We start from the raw sequence: 16,587 nt of genomic DNA on the forward strand, positions 1-16,587 counted from the left end.
CCAACTCCTGGGCTCAAGTGATCCTCCTGCCTCAGCCTCTTGAGTAGCTGGGACTACAGGCATGCACCACCATGCCTGGCTAATATTTCTATTTTTAGTAGAGATAGGATCTCACTCTTGCTCAGGCTGGTCTCAAACTCCTGAGCTCAAGTGACCTTCTGCCTCAGCCTCCCAGAGTGCTAGGATTACAGGGGTGAGCCACCATGCCTGGCCTCAAATCACATTTCAAGTGCTAATAACCACATGTGGCTGGAGGCTACATGTGTTTATTGGACAGTGCTATGTGGCTTACAGACTATATTAGAATGGGGTAATTTTTTTTAGAAGAAGTGGGAGGTTTCTGAAGGGTTTCAGTTAGGGTTGAGGAGTGAGATGATCAGTTTTGTGTTAAGACAAACCACAGCAGAGTGGTAGCAGAGTAGAGAATGAACGGGAAGGAATCAAGAGTTTATATAGGGAAACCAATTTAGCAGGCCATGAGAGAGATCAGACAAGAGATAGACATGGGCACCTGAACTAGGGTGGTGGCTATGGGGAAAGATGGAAGAGGGAAGTGTCTGGGGACCAGCAAATTCCAGAGGGCTTAACAATAATTGGATTCACAGGCAAACTAACTTTATCAGTCAGATAATAGTTTGATTATAATAATCTTTTGTCCCTTAAAAGACTGACAACAGGCTTCACTAGAACATTAGTTTGAAGAATTTTCCCTGTATTTCCAGATATCGGCTATGATTGGAATTATGGAAACATTTTGGCTATGTAGAACTTACTTTAACTTTTAATGGCTAAATCTAAATGGTTGCAGTTGTCAGCAGGATGGGAAAATGGAGGTTTTCAGTTCATGTTCTCCCACACAAACTACAGTCTGGCAACCATTCATGAAAATGCCTTCGTGGGAGCTTTGGGATTCAGATAGAGGTTGTGAAACCATGGAGAAGCTCATAACTGAAGAGAGCTGCTTTGAGAAGGCACGCACATGCCCCAGTGGCAGGCTTGCTGAACATCATCCCAGACACAGACCACAAGCACCCTCAACCCCCTGAGGACTTGGCTCCAACTTTGCTTGGCTGCAATCCTGCAACTAGCCCTATCCACCAAGGAACCTGGGAGAAGTCACAGCAGTTCTTGCCCCTGGCAACAAGCCCACTGGCTGTGGACCTGACTGTGGATACTGAAATGGCCCTATGACCTGGCTCCAGCCCTTCTCTACCACCAGTCTGGAGTCAGTCATGTCTGCAGAAGGATCTTGCAAGAGACATGCTGTCTGTGCCCCTGGTTGTCAGGTTCTTATGATGGTCCCTGAAGTGCCCTTATTTCCATTTTGCTCACCCAGTAATATGTGTCCATGCCCCTAATATCAGGTCTGTTGCCCTCTGTTCCTGCTGTGGACCCTGAAGTCCGTTCTGGCTATGAACCCTAAAGCAGCTCTGAAACTCAGTTCCAGCCTCATTATGTTATGGCCCCAGTATAATCTTGCCTGCTCAGGGTCAGAGACATGCCGTTCCAAGACTGAAGTGGTAGGCCCACTGGCCTTGGACCTGACTGCATACCTTGTAGCAGCACTGTTAACTGGCTCCAGCATTGCTCTACCACAGTGCCTGAGGAAGTCCTGCCTGCTCAGGGACCCAACCAGGGACCTGGTGGGAGCCACACCCATAGCAAGTGTTCCCTGGTAGCAGGCCCACTGTCGGCAGACTCAACTGCAGACATAAGAAGCAGCCCCATGACCAGGCTCTAGCCCTGTTTGATCATGGTCCTGGATGTGGTTTCATCCCACTGGGGATCTGGCAGGACCCATACTTGCCCACACTTCTGGTAGTGCATCTGTCAACTATGGAATCAATTGCAGACCAGGCAACAACCATGTGACCCAGCTTGAGACCCTCTTGTCAGTGACCCTAAAGGCAGTCCCGTCAGTCTGAGAATGAGGCAGAAGAAGATCTTTATCTGATAAAAGCAGTCAATAAAGACAGGAAGGGGTGTTTGCTCCTTCAAATGAGCAAACATCAGTACAAAGCTACATGAATCATGAAGAACTAGCAAACATGACACCACCAAAGGAAATTAATAAAGCTCTAGTAACCAACTAATAGGAAATGGAGATCTATAAATTTCCTGACAAAGAATTTAAAATAATTATCTTCAAGAAGCACAGTGAGCTACAAGAGAACACAGAGGGACAACTGAATGTCTCAGGAAAATAATACATGAACAAAATGAGAGGTTGAACCAAGAGATAGAAATCACAAAAAAGAAACAAACAGAAATATGGAGGTGAAGAATACAATAAATGAAATAAAACATGCCATAGAGAGCTTCAACAGTAGACTTGATCAAGGAGAAAGAAAAAATCTGTGAACTCAAAGACAGGCCTTTTGAAATTATCCAGTCAGAGAAGAAAAAAGAAAGAAAATAAAAAAGAATGAGAAATCCTGTAGGATTTATTGGGCACCATAAAGCAAACCAACATGTGCATTATGGAATTCTCAAAAGGAAAAGTAAAAGAGGAAGGAGCACAAAGCTTATTAAAGAAATAATTATGGAAAACTCCCTAAATCTGGGGAAGAAAATAGACATCCAGATTCAAAAAGTCTAAACTCCAGATAGGTTGAACATAAAAGAGATTTATGCCAAGATACAAAATAATTAAATTGTCAAAAGTCAGTAATAAACAGAGAATTTTGAAAGTAGCAGGAAAAAATGACTTGTCACATAAATAGAAACTTCTATAATACTGTCAAGATACTATGCCTGGCAGGACTATCCTTTAAAAATGAAGGAGAGATAAAGTCTTTTCCAGAAAAAGCAAAATTGAGGGACTTGGTCACCACTAGACCTGTCTTACAAGAAATGCTAACGCAGTTCTTCAAATTGAAATGAAAACATGCTAAATAGCATTATGAGAACATGAGAAAGCATAAATCAGGTTAATGTGCAGACAAACACAGAATGTTGCAACACTGTAATGGTGGGGTGTAAATTACTTTTAAACTTAACCTAAAATTAAAAGACAAAAATATTAAGAATAATTATAATCATAAAATTTCTTAATGGATATACAATATAAAAAGAAGTAAGCTGCCTTTAAGAACACCAAGTGTATAGAAGGAGTAAAAATGTAAAATTTTATATGCAATTGTAGTTAAATTATCAACTTAAAATAGACTGTTATAACTACAAGGTATTTTATATAAGCCTGATGGTAGCCATAAAGAAAAAAAAAACCTATAATAGATATAAGTACAAGAATCAAAAGATAATAGCAAAAGATATAAGTACAAGAATCAAAAAAATCACTACAAGTAATTGTCAAATAACACAAGAAGATAGCAAGAGAGGAAGATAGGAAAAACAACGGCAAAACAGAAAACAACAAAATGGCAATGGTAAATACCAATAAAATAATATGAAAATTACCTTAAATGTAAGTGGATTAAACTCCCCAATCAAAAGACTGAGAGTGGCTGAATGGATGAAAAACATGATCTAGTGATATGATACAAGAGACTTATTTTAGCTTTAAGAACCCATATAGGCTGAAAGTAAAGGGATGGAAAAGATATTCCATGCAAATGGTAACCAAAAGAATGTGGGAGTGGCTATACTCAAATCAGGCAAAATAAACTTTAACTCAAAAACTGTCACAAAGAAGGTCACTATATAATGATAAAAGTGTCAATTCAACAGAAAAATATAACAATCATAAATATATATGCATTCAACAACTGATTGCCTAAACATATAAAACAAATATTGACAGATCTAAAGGGAGAAATTGACAGCAATACAATAATAGTAGGAGACTTCAATACGCCACTTTCAATAATGGATAGGACATCCAGACAGAAAATCAATAAACAGACCGCTGACCTGGACAATGCTATACACCAAATGGACCTCACAAACATACAAAACTTTCTTCCTGATAGCAGAAGAATACACATTCTTCTCAAGCACACAGGAGCAGTCTCCAGAATAGTGCACACGTTAGATCACTAAACAAGTTTTAACAAATTTAAGAAGAAATGAAATGAAAGAAAAGAAATGAAATCATACCAAGTGTCTTTTCTGACCATAATGGAATGAAACTAGAAATCAGTAACAGTAAGAAAACAGGAAAATTCACAAATACATGGAAACTAAACAATGTACTCTAGAGCAACCATTGAGTCAAAGCAGAAATTAAAGAAGTTTTAAAAATCTTAAGAAATATAAATATAAAACCACTGTATAACAAAAACTTATGAGATGCAGTAAAAGCAGTATATCAAGAGGGAAATTTATACAGATAAATGCCTATATTAAAAAGAAGAAAGATCTGAAATAAACAACTGAATCAAGAATAAATAGAAAGCTTGAACAGACCAGTAAAAAGATTGACTTGATAATCAAAAACCTTCCATGAAAGAAAAGCCCAGGACCAGATGGCATCATGGGAGAATTATATCAAACATTCAGAGAATTAATGCCAATCCTTTTTAAACTCTTCCAAAAAGTAGAAAAAGAGGGAACCCTTCCAAACTCATTTTGTGAAGCCAGCATTATCCTGATACCAAATCCAAATACACCACAAAAAGAGAAAAGAGAAAACTTCAGGTCAATATTCTTGATGACCATAGAGAGAATAATTCTCAATAAAATGCTATAGTATTCCTGATGGACATAGAGATAACAATTCTTCATAAAACACTAGCAAACTGAATTCAGTGGCACATAAAAAGGCTCATACATCATGACCAAGTGGGATTTATTTCTGGGATGCAAGGATAGTTCAGTATACACAAATCAGGCCGGGCGCGGTGGCTCACGCCTGTAATCCTAGCACTCTGGGAGGCCGAGGCGGGCGGATTGCTTGAGGTCAGGAGTTCGAAACCAGCCTGAGCAAGAGTGAGATCCCGTCTCTACTATAAATAGAAAGAAATTAATTGGCCAACTAATATGTATAGAAACAATTAGCCGGGCATGGTGGCGCATGCCTGTAGTCCTAGCTACTCAGGAGGCTGAGGGAGGAGGATTGCTTGAGCCCAGGAGTTGGAGGTTGCTGTGAGCTAGGCTGACACCATGGCACTCACTCTAGCCTGGGCAACAAAGCAAAACTCTGTCTCAACAACAACAAAAAGTATACACAAATCAGTCAATGTGATACACCATGTTAACAGAACGAAAAACTAAAACCAAATGATCATCTCAATAGAAAAAGCTTTTGACAAAATTCACCATCCATTCACAATAAAAACTCTCAACAAAATAGGTTTAGAAAGAAGCTACCTCAGCACAGTAAAGACCATATATGAAAACATCACAGCTAACATCATGCTCGATGGTTAAAAACTGAAAGGTTTTTCTCTAAGATCAGAAACAAGACAAGGATGCCCACTCTCTCCACTTCTATTCAACATAGCACTGGAAATTCTAACCAAAGCAATTAGACAATGAAAAGAAAAGTCAACAAAATTGGAAAAGAAGAAGCTAAATTGTCTCTGTTCATAGATGACATGATCCTATATATAGAAAACCCTAAAGACTCCACCAAAAAACTGTTAGAACTGGTAAACAAATTTAGTAAAGTTGCAGGATACAAAATCAATGTGTAGGTCTCATTGAATGTGGCAGCAGCTCCGGGATTTTGTGTGTGGTCTTTGCAAGCTGAACTAGTCCTACAAGTAAGCAACCATGTCTAAGAGACCTGCAGTGGGTATTGATCTTGGAACCACCTGCTCCTGTGTGGGTGTCTTCCAGCATGGAAAAGTAGAGATAATTCCCAACGATCAGGGAAACTGAACCTCTCCAAGCTATGTTGCTTTTACTAATACCGAATGATTGATAGGTGATGCTGTGAATAATCAAGTTCCAATGAACCCCACCAACACAGTTTTTGACGCCAAACATCTGATTGAATGCAGATTTGAGGATGCTGTTGTCCAGTCTGATGTGAAGGATTGGCCCTTCATGGTGGTGAACAATGCAGGCAAGTGCAAGGTCCAAGTAGAATACAAGGGAGAGATGAAAAGTTTCTATCCAGAGGAGGTGTCGTCTATGGTCTGACAAAGATGAAGAAAATTGCAGAAGCCTGTTTTGGAAAGACTGTTACCAATGCTGTGGTCACAATGCCAGCTTGCTTTAATGACTCTCAGCATCAGGCTACCAAAGATGCTGGAACCATTGCTGGTCTCAATGTTCTTAGGATTATAAATGAGCCAACTGCTGCTGCTATTGCTTATGGCTTAGACAAAAAGGTTGGAGCTGAAAGAGATGTGCTGGTATTTGGCTAGGAGGTGGTACTTTTGATGTGTCAATCCTCACTATTGAGGATGGAATCTTTGAGGTCTAATCTACAGCTGGAGATAACCACTTAGGTGGAGAAGACTTTGACAACCAAATAATCAACCATTTTCTTGCTAAGTTCAAGCACAAGCAGAAGAAGGACATCAGTGAGAAAGAGCTGTCTGACACCTCCATACTGCTTGTGAACATGCCAAGTTTGCTCTGTCTTCCAGCACCCAGGCCAATATTTAGATTGATTATCTTTATGAAGGAGTCCATTTCTATACCTGAATTAGCCATGTCCAATTTGAAGAATTGTATGCTGATCTATTCCATGGCACCCTGGACCCTGTGGAGAAAGCCCTTTGAGATGCCAAACTAGGCAAGTCACAGATTCATGATATTGTCTTGGTTGGTGGTTCTACTAGTATTCCCAAGATTCAAAAGCTTCTACAAGACTTCTTCAGTGGAAAAGAATTGAATAAGAGCATCCATCTGGATGAGGCTGTTACTTACAGTATAGCTATCCAGGCTGCCACCCTGTCTGGGGACAAATCTGAGAATGTTCAAGATTTGCTACTCTTGGATGTCACTCCTTTCTCTTGGTATTGAAACTGCTGGTGGAGTTATGACTGTACTCATTAAGCACAATGTTATCACTTCTACCAAGCAGACACAGGCCTTCACTACCTACTCTGACAACCAGCCTGGCACGCTCATTCAGGTTTATGAAGGTGAGCATGCCATGACCAAGGATAACAACTTGCTTGGCAAGTTTGAACTCACAGGCATAACTTCTGCCCTATGTGGTGTTCCTTAGATTGAAGTCACTTTCAGTATTGATGCCAATGGCATTCTCAATGTCTCTGCTGTGGATAAGAACACAGGAAAAAAAGAATAAGATTACCATCACTAATGACAAGGGGTGTTTGAGCAAGGAAGACATTGAACGTGTGGTCCGGGAAGCTGAGAAATACAAAGATGAAGATGAGAAGCAGACAGACAAGGTGTCAGCAAAGAATTCACTTGAATCCTATGTATTCAACATGGAAGCAACTGTTGAAGATGAGAAACTTCAAGGCAAGATAATGATGAGGACAGACAGAAGATTATTGACGAATGTAATGAAATTATCAACTGGCTTGATAAGAATCAGACTGCAGAGAAGGAAGAATTTGAGCATCAGCAGAAGATGCTGGAGAAAGCCTGCAACCCCATCATTACCAAGCTGTACCAGAGTGCAGCCGCCATTCCAGGATGAATGCCTGGGGGCTTCCCTGGTGGTGGGGCTCCTCCTTCTGGTGGTGCTTCCCCAGGCCTCACCATTGAAGAGGTTGATTAAGGCAACCCAAGAATAGTTGTACCATTGTTCTACACAGTAAAATATTGAAGGATCCAAATTTGTAGCAAATTTTGTGGTAGATTTAAAGTTGAGCTGCTATAGTAAATTACTGGGCATTTTCAATAGTTGAATATGAACCATGTCCACAGGGGAAAGAAGTAACATTTTACTTTATAAGCACTGTATTGTATCTGGAAAATGCAATGTCTTAAATAAAACTGTATTTAAAATTGGCATTAAACAACAACAAGAAACAAAATAAACATACAAAAATCACTTGTGCTTCTGTACACTAACCACAAACCTTCCAAAAAAGAAATTAAGGACACAATTTCATTTACCATAGCATAAAAAATACTTAGGAATAAATTTAACTAAGGAAGTGAAAGGTCCATACACTGCAAACTATAAAACATTGATAAAAAAAATTGAAGAAGACACAAATAAATGGAAAGATATCCTGTGTTCTTGGATTAGAAGAATTAATACTGTCAGAATGTCCACACTTTTGCTGTACAAAAGGTTTTCAGTTTAATTAAGTCCCATTTATTTATTTGCATTTACTTTTGGAGTCTTAGTCATAAATTCTTTGCCTAAGCCAATGTCCAGAAGAGTCTTCCTAGGTATAGTGGTGAATTTTAGGATTTTTATTATTTCAGGTCTTATATTTAAGTCTTTGATCCATCTCACTTTAATTTTTGTATATGATGAGAAATAGGGATCCAGTTTCATTTTTCTGCATGTGGCTATACAAGTTTCCTAGTACTATATCTTTAATAGGGTGCCCTTTCCCCAGTGGAAGTTTCTGTCTGCTTTGTCAAAGATCAGTTGGTTGTAGGCATTTGGCTATCTTTCTGGGTTCTTTCTATAGTTCCATTTATCTATGTGCCTATTTTTATACCAGTACCATGCTGTTTTTAGTTACTATTGCTTGTAGTATAATTTGAAGTTGGATAATGTGATGCCTCCAGCTTTGTTAGTTTTGCTTAAGTTTCAATGCCTATTTGGGTCTCTTTTTTGGTTTCATATGAATTTTAGGATTATTGTCTTCTAATTCTGTGAAAAATGATGGTATTTTGGTAGGAATTATATTGAATATATAGGTTGCTTTGGGCAGTATGGTCATTTTCACAATACTAATTCTTCCTGCCATGAGCATGGAATATTTTCCCATTTGCTGGTGTCTTCTATGATTTCTTTCATCAGTGCTTTGTAGTTCTCCTTACAGAGATCTTTCACTTCCTAGGCTAGGCATTTTCTTAGGTATTTCTCTCTTTTTTGCAGCTATTGTAAATGGGATTGAGTTCTTGATTTAAAAATATTTGCAAACTATACATCTAACAAAGGAGTAATGTCCAGAATCTACAAGGAACTCGAACAAATCAGCAAGAAAAAACAAATAATCCCCTCAAAAAGTGGGCAAATGACATGGACAGACATTTTCCAAAAGAAGATATATAAATGACCAATAAACATATGAAAAAATGTTTGACTTCCTCAGGGAAATGTTCAAACTAATCCTTAGGGAAATGTAAATTAAAACCACAATGAGATGGCTCCCTACTCCATCAGAATGGCAATTATTAAAAAGTCAAAGAACAGTAGATACTGGCATGGATGCAGTGAAAAGGGAACACTTATATACTGTTGATGAGAATGTAGATTAGTACAGCCTGTATGGAAAACAGTATGGACACTTCTTAAAGAACTAAAAGTAGATCTACCATTCAATCCAGCAACCCCAGTATTGTCATCTATCCAAAGGAAAATAACTCATTATATCATTGGTTTATGTGTCTGTTTTTATAGCAGTATAATACTGTTTTGTTTACTATAGCTTTGTAATATAATTTGAAATCAGGAAATGTGATGCCTCCAACTTTGTTCTTCTTTTTTGAGATTGGTTTAGCTATTCAGGATCTTTTGGGTATCCTATAAACTAAGACACCTGCACTAGTATGTTTACTGCAGCACAATTAACAATTGCAAAGATCAGGAATCAACCTAAGTGCCCATCAACTAATGAGTAGATAAAGAAAATGTGGTGTGTATCTATGTATTATGGAATACTATTCAGCCATAAAAAGGATGAAATAATGTCTTTTGCAGCAACTTGTATGGAACTGGAGGTCATTATCCTAAGTGAATTAACACAGAAATGAAAAACCAAATACCACATTGTCTCACTTATAAGTGAGAGCTAAGCTATGGGTACACAAGGGCCCATAGAGTGGTGCAAAGGACACTGGAGACACAGAATGGGGAAGGGTGAGGTGAGTCAAGGGAAGAAAAACTACTTATTGGGTGCAATGTACAGTATTCAAATGACAGGTACACTAATAACCTGGATATCACCACGATACAATTCATCTATGTAACCCAAAACCATTTGTACCCCTAACTCTGTTAAAATATACTTTTTAAAGAAAGTTGAATAGATAAATTCATATTGAATTATGCAAAAGATTTTATTTGTAATTTAAATATGCAAATTTATAATTGAAATAAAAATTGAGTGTAATAGGGAAAAATGTTCATGCTATCCAAAGTGATCTCAAATTCAGTGCAATCCCTATCAAAAACTCCAATGGCATTTCTTATAGAAATAGAAAAACAATTCTAAAATTTATACGGGACCCAATAGACCCTGAACAGCTAAAGCAATCTTGAAAAAGAAGAATAAAGCTGAAGGCATCACATTTTCTGATTTCAAATTATATTACAAAGCTATATTAAACCAAATAGTATGATACTGCTATGAAAACAGACATGTAAACCAATGGAAAAGCATAAACGGACCAGAAATAAACCCAGGCATGTACAGTCAACTAATCTTTGACAAAGGTGTTAAGAATACACAATGAGGGAAACAAAGTCTCTTCCATAATCTTGGGAAAACTGAATATCCACATGCAAAAGAATGAAGTTGTACCTTTTTCTTACACCATGCACAAAAATAAACTCAAAATGGATTAAAGACTTAACCATAAGACCTGAAACTGTGAAACTACTCAAAGAAAACAGGGGAAAAGTTCTTGACATTGGTCTGGGTAATGATTTTTTGAACAGGACACCAAAAGCATGGGTAACAAAAGCACAGTAACTGCATAAAACTAAAAAGCTCTGCACAGTAAATGCAACAATCATCAAAATGAAAAAAACAACTCATGTAATGGGTGAAAATATTTGCAAACCATATATCCTATAATGGGTTAATATCCAAAATATGTAAGAAACCCATACAACTCAAAGAAAAATTGCAAATAGCCTAATTAAAAAATGAGCAAATAACCTAAATAGACATTTTTCCAAAGAAGACATATAAATGGCCAAGAGGTATATGAAAAGGTGCTCAACACCACTAATCCTCAGAGAAATGCAAATCAAAACCCCAATGAGATATTACCTCCCACCTGTTGGATGATTATTATCAAAAAGTCAAAAGACAAATAGTGTTGGCAGGGATGGGGAGAAAAGGGAACTCTGTACACTGTTGGAGGAAATGTAAAGTGGTATAGCTGTTATAGAAAACAGTATGAAGATACCTCAGAAAATTAAAAACAGAACTTCCATATGATTCATCAACCCCACTGCTGGAGATATTTATAGAATCTCCAGATTATATAGAATTATATACAATCTATATATATTATAATCTATATATATTATATATAATATCCAAAGGAAATAAAATCACTACTCAAAGAGATATATTTATGCAGTATTATTCACAGTAACCAAGTGTCCATTGATGAATGAATGAAGAAAATGTGACACACACACACACACACACACACACACACACACAGAGAAATTATATTCAGCCTTTAAAATGAAGGAAATCCTGCCATTTGTGATAACATGGATGAACCTGGAGCACATGATGCTATATGAAATAAACACAGAAAGATAAATACCACATGATCTCACTTATATGTAGAATCCAAAAAAGTTGAACTTATAGAACTAGAAATAGAAGGCTGGGGTTTGGGGGAAATGGGGAGATATTGGTTAAAGAATATAAAGTTTCAGTTATAAGGTAAATGAATTCTGGAGACCTAAAGTACAGCACAGTGACTATAGTTAATAATTATGTGTTGTATACTTGAAATTTACCTAGAGAGTAGATCTTAGGTGTTCTTGCCATACACACCCGAATAAAATGCTTACTAAGCGAGGTGATGGATATGTTAATTAGCTTGGTTGTGATCATTTCACAATGTCTATGTATATCAAAATATCACATTGTACACCTTAAATATATGCAATTTTTGTCAATCATTCCTCAACAATCCTGGAAGATAGAAAATAAATCTAAATGGCCACATGATGGTGCCAAAACCTTGGAAGTTAATATAGCTTTTCAGTGGAACTTGCAATTTCTCTTTTCTACAGAAATGTTGCCACTTGTCTTAGTTTTCTTTCTTTTTTTTTTTTCCCCCAGAGACAAAGTCTCACTTTCTGGCCCAGGCTGGGGTGCAGTGGAGTGATCATAGCTCACTTCAGCCTAAAACTCCTGGCCTCAAAGGATCTTCACCCCTCAGCCTTCCAAAGTGCTGGGGATTACAAGCCTGAGCTAGTGCACCTGGTCTTAGTTATTTTATTAAAAAAAAACCATTAAACATAACTAATTTGTGTGTGTGTGTGTGTGTGTGTTTACAAAGTGATGTTTTATTTTCAGTCTTGTTCTTGAGTCAATAGGTAGACCTAATTTTGTCCTCATTACTTTATATTTGTATTTGTAAAATTGCAGTTTTCTAAACCCAGTGTGGCACATTCTCGGGGTGGGGCAAAAGGGAGATACAATCCTATGTTTATTTATTTAAGATGAAACAGTAGGATTTCTGTATAATAACATCCCCATTCCTTTGGGAATGAAGAAATTTCTATGTAGTACTTTTGGGACACCCACCAAGCTTCAATAAGAGATATTTATAAAGCTGGTGAACACAGACACTTAGACATGATATTTGACATGATTAGTTAGAAGTAGTTCTATACTTTATATATATAAATAGACTCTTAATTAATATTTGCTGGCACAGTGACTAAAAGTATGAATTAATGAAAACCCAAACCACTTGCTGGCCAAATTAAGTTGTAGGTTATTGAATACAAAATGTGGAGTGTAGAAATTAGTAAATATTAGAGGTGTAATTTTTAGCACCTCCTGGAGAACCAAGCAGGGATCATTTATTCACTCAACAAACATTCTCTGAGTGTTTGCTATGGGCCCAGGGCTATGATTTTAGGATTGGCAAATGACTTAATGCTATAAATCACCATCTCCTAGAACTGTAAATGCTACCAGCACTCAAGGCCACAAGGAAGCATAAAAACATAAGTGCTATCAAGGTCTAGAATCATAAATTTCACCCAGTGACAAGAAGCGTCTACCATGTATTGATTTTACAAAGTGCCCAAACACACCCAAACCTATAATTGTATGTGCCATTAAATTATTATCAAGTGCTACAAAGTATCAAGATATGGCTAGTGTCTCTGACATCTAGGATAAGTTTTACCAGCTTCCAGACCAAAGGACCAGGCAAACTATGTCCTGTAGGCCTAATATCTGCTTTTGTAAGTGAAGTTTTATTGGAACACAACCATGCCTATTTATTTACACTTTGTCTATAGCTGTTTTTTACTGTAATAGCAGAGTCCAGTAATTATAACAGAGACCTTTTGCCTGCAAAGCCTAAAGTCTTTACTCTATGGCTATTAAAGAAAAAAGTTTGCTGACACCTCCTCTAGGCTCACAAAACCACCAATCTATAATACGAAATGTCATTAATTCCTAGAACCAGATTTTCTTCAAATAGTTTAAATCAAAACTGCTACCAAGTGCAACAAACACCTAGAAACACAACTGCCTTAGTGAGTAGACATATAAAAAGCCACCTTAGGAGGAGTGATTAAGCACTGACAAAAGCTACCAAATAAGTTTGTAGACTCTATCTTTGCATTTCATTTGGAATAAGATTACAGAATTTAGACAAATATTATAGGTTTCTAAAATTAAAATTCTCAAGGTCTCATGTTAATTGTTACCAACTATAATTTTGACCTTTCTTAGAAATATTATTTTTGTATAGGAAGAAACAAAGAGGAGGAAGTAATATATTTTTTTCATGTATGAATTCTTCTTGGTATCGGTTCTCATTTTCAGAAGTACTGATTTCATTAACCTTGAAATATCAGAGTGTGGACAAAAGATTATGAATATAAATGAACTTAAGAGTTAAAACTTGTTGACATCTACTTTAAATAGCAATACAAACACTGCTAGAAGGAAAATGGTTGTTGTGGCAAGCCTGGTGACTAGGCTAATGTGAGAGCTTGAAGGCATGAATATTATGTCATGTAATGCTCATCTGTTACTTGATTAATTTAAAAAATAAAAAGGAAATGGTTTTATCTCTGTATAGCAGGTTAGAGCTGGGCCAGTGGGATCCTCAGACACAGAAGGAATAGATTGGTTATTATCTATGACTTAGAAGTCAGTCTGCAGATAAATGTCCCTAAGAATAAGCAGAAGTCAGAACGATTTATATAATGAAAGTCCCAGGAGATCCTTGGGTGTCATCAAAGATAAACAGCAAAAGGCATGAATTAGAGTCAGAAATGCTATTCAACCCATTGTGTGACATTAGGCAAGACACTTAAAGAATCTGAACCTTGTTTCTTCATGAATAAACTTAGGCATGTCGTCATCATTATCATATCATCTTCATTAATATTTGGAAGTTGCTTATTAAGAGTCACCTTCACATAGATCATCTCTTTTAATACTTACCATAAAGTATATATTATTTTCCTTACTTGACAGATGAGAAAGTTGAAACTTACAGTAAAAGTGACTTTTCCAAAGTGACACAGGAGTCAATGCCAGAGCTGGGCCTACTCTTTAAACCCTCTGCTAATGAAAGCTCTGCTCTGGAATATCCATACATTACTGGTGGCTATTTTTTGAAATAAAATATTTTATTTTTCCCTTTATATTTTTTTGCATATTCTAAATTTTCTCCAGTGATAGCATGCATTCTTTTTTTTTCAATTCGTATTTATTTATTTATTTAATGCATAATAATTACACGTATTTATAAGGTACATAATGAGTTTCAATACATACAATGTACAGTGGTCAAACCAAAGTAATTAGCATGTTCATCACCTCAAGCATTTATCATTTGCTTGTGTGGGGACATTCAAAATCTTCTCTTCTAGCTATTTGAAAAAATATAATAAATTATTGTTGACTATAGTCACCCTACAGTGCTATATTAATAGAATACTAGAACTTATTCTTCTTATCTAGCTCATTACTGGTGGCTTAGATATAACTTTTTTGAAAGAAATTTCCAAAGAATGTTAATAATTAAAGAGTGTTACTGTCCTTTTATCTGCTAATCTCACTTCTGGGAATATCATAAGGAAATATTCCTATAGAAGTAAAGTGAACAAAGGCATTCATTGCAGCATTACTTATCATGGTAAATAATTGAAAACTTCTTAAATTACCAACAAATGAGAAAAGATTAAGTAAATATTGATATATTACACAGCATTTTAAATAGTCACCATGAGGCCTGTTTAGTAATATAGTATAATGTGTGGGTCCATTATGTGATAAACTGAAATATGCAATTATATTCACATTATGGTGCCAATTCTTTGGAATTTTGCATACACATGAAAAAGGTATTGAGGAATATAAAGAAAAATGTCAAATATTACTTCTTAAGGTAGTGATATTTTGGGTGAATTTTTCTTCTGTTATTGTCATTATAATCTGTACAAATAAACACATTTGAAATGCAACATGTACCCCAGCCCTGTGTACCTCACAGGATCATTGCGAAGATCAGTTGACAAGTTGAGTCGATGGTATAAACTTGATAAACTGTAAGACAATTCAAACACTACCATTAAAAAGTCAGGCAGTTCTGGTTGGGAGAGGAGCTCTGTATTCAGACTGAACAGAACCCTGGGATCCCAGGACAAGCAGGTTTGCCTGCTTCTCTCATCCACCCTCATGATCTGGGCCAGAGATTGGCAAACTATGGTCCATGGGCCAAATCCTGCCCACTGGCTGTGTTTGTATGACTTGTGAAGTAGGAATGCTTTTCGGATTGTAAGTGGCCCAAAGGAAAACAAAATACCAAAGAATATTGTTTCAGGAATGAAAATTATATGAAATTCAACTTTCAGTGCACATAAAATTTTATTGGAACACAGTAATGCCCATTCACTTACATATTGTCTATGGCTGCTACAATAGCAGAGTTGCTACAGCAGCAGAGCTGAGTAGTTGCTATGAGGCTGTGTGGCCCACAGAGCTTGAAATATTTACTATCTGGCCCCTTACCAAAAGAATTTGCTGACCCCCTGATCTAGGCCAACTTCAGTTTCCCAAATCTTGTCCTGGCCTCATGAGAATTTTATTGTAGAGATTTTTTTCCAGCTACATTTAAATGGTTAAGATGCTGCCTTTTCTTAAAATGTAGGCTTTAAAAATATCTTTTCAAAACATTGGAGATGGGAGCCATGAGTGGCCACAACACTGCCTAGGGTTATATGGCAATGTTTGCTAACTTGCAAATACATGTTTTGGTAGCTGCGCAATGGGAGATATAGTTGTACTTTCTTGGGCATTAGGAGATCTAATCTTTGATCTGCTCAAAGTTTGACACACCTGGGCCTCTGTTCCCCCATCTATAATAATGAAGAAAGCTGGATGATTTCTGAGGTCTTGTTCTACATGTCCACAATGACTTGTGTCGTTTTAATAGTTGGCAGTTCTTCATGGCCATTGCTTCTTTGACGATCTCCCTTATCTCTGGGATAAGTAACCAATCAAGTTTAAGGTCAGGAATCAAACCTTACATGCCTGCAGGGCCCAGACAGGTAAAATAAATGAGGGAACCCATACGAGGTAAGAAAGAGGCCATGGCAAGCCTGGTGGCAGGCTGCAG

The 16,587-nt window shown here is 37.0% G+C and overlaps 1 pseudogene; it reads left to right on the plus strand.

Annotated features, from left to right (window-relative positions):
* The first annotated feature begins 5,676 nt into the window (after window positions 1–5,676).
* LOC105883250 (heat shock cognate 71 kDa protein-like) lies at window positions 5,677–7,683 on the plus strand (annotated as a pseudogene).
* The last annotated feature ends 8,904 nt before the right edge of the window (window positions 7,684–16,587 follow it).

Source organism: Microcebus murinus, chromosome 1, assembly GCF_040939455.1.
Source record: "Microcebus murinus isolate Inina chromosome 1, M.murinus_Inina_mat1.0, whole genome shotgun sequence".
Classification (NCBI taxonomy): domain Eukaryota; kingdom Metazoa; phylum Chordata; class Mammalia; order Primates; family Cheirogaleidae; genus Microcebus; species Microcebus murinus.